This window comes from Psammomys obesus, unplaced genomic scaffold (assembly GCF_907164565.1).
Source record: "Psammomys obesus unplaced genomic scaffold, mPsaObe1.curated_primary_1811, whole genome shotgun sequence".
Taxonomy (NCBI): domain Eukaryota; kingdom Metazoa; phylum Chordata; class Mammalia; order Rodentia; family Muridae; genus Psammomys; species Psammomys obesus.
This window is the reverse complement of record NW_026591086.1, coordinates 27,999,968-28,003,526: the sequence shown is the minus strand read 5'-3', so window position 1 is coordinate 28,003,526 and position 3,559 is coordinate 27,999,968. Positions and strand designations below refer to the sequence as shown.

Here is a 3,559-nt window from a genome sequence, read left to right as displayed (position 1 = left end):
TGCCAGAGGTAACTACTGTTTATCCCATGCTATAAACATTCCTGCCATGAGACTGAGACAAATGGAAGCTTGGCCATGGAGAAAAGGCTCAGTGAGGAACCAAATGTAACCTCAACATCCTAGTCTAATCCTGCTGCTCAGCTGTGGGCCCCTGATTCAGTGTCATCTTTGATATTTCTGTCAATCAGGCTAATGTAGAATCTCTCTTGTATTGTACTTGATGTTTTTGATAATTATAGCTGCTTCCACCAATCCGTCATTTGATATTTATTCTTTCACTCTTGCATGCTACCAAATTCATAAAGTCACTCATGAAAAACTGTACTTGGCATGACTATGGTATATTATTTTCCTAGGACTGTAGGAGAAACCTGAAGTCTGAATGTTGCACCGCTTCAGTCTAAACTCTCTCTATTATTTTATGGTGTTCTCTGGCAAGTATTGTCTCTTTGACTGAATTTTTTTGTCTTCTTGTGAGTAGAAAAAAGTTGACACACCTGCTTTACCCATCATGGCTTTTGCTAGAGCCTTTTTGTAGACCTACTCAAACTTCACTCTCCCCCTTTGTTCCCTGACCACTCCCAGATCTGTACAATTGTGTAAGTTTGGTACAATATTAACAGGGAAAAGAGCTTATACCACTAGGTTCTACAAAAAGTAAAGAAATTTCATTCAGTCCAAACTTTTGCATTAAGTAACTTAGTCAAACCCCTAGAGACAAGGAATTAATTTTCATTTTGCAGACATTGGATTTGCAAGGTGTTCCATTAACTTTATTAAATGAAAAACAAACAGTCTTTCTTTGCAGCAAAGGTTTTTTCTTTTCGCTTTCAACTTTTTAAACAATATGTGAACAGTTTTAAGGCTTTTACTATTCTGGATAAATTCTGAAATTTAATCAGAAGTAAAATGACCAAAATAAACCACTGTTTGGGAAATACAGACTGAAGTGCACAGTGACTTCTAGGAAACCTTAGGCATTAGGATTAGGCTAATTATTCTAATTCATTTTTAAAATAAAGAAACTAAACCACAGCATTATCCTTGAGGGGCATGGTGTCTTTTACTCAGAATAAGACTATTGGGGAATTTTATTTATTTATTTACATACTTACTTTTAGGATTATTTGGGAAAGGATGAGCAGATATAGGTTCAGAACTCAATCTTGGCCAGAAAAATCGCCCAATGTTTTCCTCCCATTCAATAATTAATAAAAATGTCACTAATTTTTATATAAGTAAAATTAAAAGATTATCACATAGTTGAATATAAAATTAAAAACTTCATCTTTTATATAGTTTTACTTTGGGTATATGAAAGTAGAGATTTTAGTGGTACAAAAAATAAAGCCAGACAGGACAGAAATATTTTCTTACTTACTATAATTACTTACATAGCATCTTACCAACTTGAGGTTAAATATTATTTAGATATCTAAAAAGACATACATGTATTTTATGTAAATGACACTAGGTACTTCAATGTGTCAAACAGTAGTGCAGTATTTTATAAAAGTCTACGAAGTAAACTGATTAGAGAAGAGCATACCTCCAGTTCATATCTGCGTGTTCAGTGCTTCACAGACCGCTGAAAGATCTCTTGGAAGTAGCATATATTTAATTATTAGACAGTTTCTTCATGAAATGTGACCATTGTTTGAAATAGTGTCTATGAAAAGAATTACAGACATGTATTTTTAATGAGTGAAGATTTCTCCACAAGATTTCATTGGTTATGCCCTCTGGTACCAAAGCCTTTTACAGTTGTCCACATGAACGTGTCAGTCAACTGGCATTTTATTATTGTCCCTTATCAAAGTCTGTTTGTCTAAGAAATGCATTATAGGATCACTATTCTTGGGCATATCACAGAAAGCATGTTAAAATATGATGAAAGCTGGATAGATAAAAGCACACGGACTTGAGTCTGGATCCCTAGCACTCATGTACAAAGCTGCCTCAGAGCTTCATAAAAAAAAAAAAAAAAAAAAAAAGCTTTTCCTCGTTAGTATAGAGGTGAGTAACCCCCCCAGAAACCCGCCAGAGCGCGGAAAAAAAAAAAAAAAAAAAAAAAAAGCTTTTCCTCGTTAGTATAGTGGTGAGTATCCCCGCCTGTCACGCGGGAGACCGGGGTTCGATTCCCCGACCGGGAGGCTATACGTGTGTTATTTGGGGGCTGCAGAGATGGCTCAGAGGCTAAGAGCACTGACTGCTCTTCCCAGGGTCCTGAGTTCAATTCCCAGCAACCACATGGTGGCTCACAACCATCTAGAATAAAAACAAAACAAAACAAAACAAAACAAAACAAAAAAACCAGTAGGTAGCCATGGCTCAATAGCCAGCCAACCTAACATAAATGGTGCCCTCTAAGGTCAGTAAAGCGTCCAGTCTCAGAAATAAGCTTTAAAACAACTGAGAAAGATACTGGACATTGACCTTTGATCTTGACATACAAACATACATTTAGCATGAACAAACACACAGGTACAGTCGTGTGTGTATGTGTGCATGCTGAGTCTGTACACATGTATATACACAGGCAATCATTACAGCATGCATAAAGGATAATATAAAATGTTCTGTAGAGTTGGAATGAAGCATTTTCAAATATAGTGAAGGTATAGTAATGGATGATTAGCTGTGAAGTATTAAAAGAAGCAATATTCACTGGCTTTGTTTAACATAAGAACCATATATATAAACTGAAAGACAGTTTCCCAGGGTAAGTGGAAAAACAATGAGTGAAATTTGTTTTCATAATGCTTAAAACATTTCTTTCCATTTCTATGAAATAGGACTATTTCATGTTGAGACTATGTTCCTTGGCATCTCTAACATTTAATTTGTTGTCATTTGTTTATGTAGTTATTTATTTAAACTATGAAAAAGTACACAAAAAAGTAATGTAATCCAGCCTTTTTATGATACATATTTCTGCAAAATTTTTATCCTATATGAATGAAACTTTATCTTTTTTTTTTCTTCCCTAAGACAGGGATTCTCTGTATGGCCTTGGCTGTCCGGGACTTGCTTTGTAGAGCAGACTGGCCTTCAACTCAAGGAAACATCCACCTGCTCCTGACCTCCTGGGTATTGGGATTAATAGTGTGCACCCCCATTCCCAACTGAAACTCTATCTTTTGAATAGTGTAACCCCAAGGCACCCTCCTCTACTTTTGGCAATCACTTTGACTTGCCGCTTTTCTGTAACTGACCAGTTTGGGTAGGTCACGTGAATGGAAACATTCTTAATATAAACTTCTGTGAGAATATCATTTCACTTGGAATAATGCTCTTAGATTCATCCATGTTGCAACATATGAAGAGGATTTTCATGTTCAGTAACAGTCCATTGGCAATATGTACACTCTGGTTTTCTTCCCTGTGTCACAGACAGAACCATGTTCTTCCTCTTACCTCTTGGCTACAATTATACATGGTTTTGTGAAGGACATGATTGGGAAAATGATCAGATTCTGTTTTCTATTCTTTCAGATAGATTTCCACAATTGGAATGGTCAGAAAATATATCAGTTCTATATCTTCTTAATTTGTGATT

At 35.8% G+C, this 3,559-nt stretch overlaps 1 non-coding gene across 1 annotated transcript; it reads left to right on the top strand.

The window, feature by feature from the left end:
- Positions 1-2,081: 2,081 nt before the first annotated feature.
- Trnad-guc (transfer RNA aspartic acid (anticodon GUC)) lies at positions 2,082-2,153 on the top strand. The gene has a single exon. It is a non-coding gene; the product is annotated as a tRNA-Asp (tRNA).
- Positions 2,154-3,559: the final 1,406 nt, after the last annotated feature.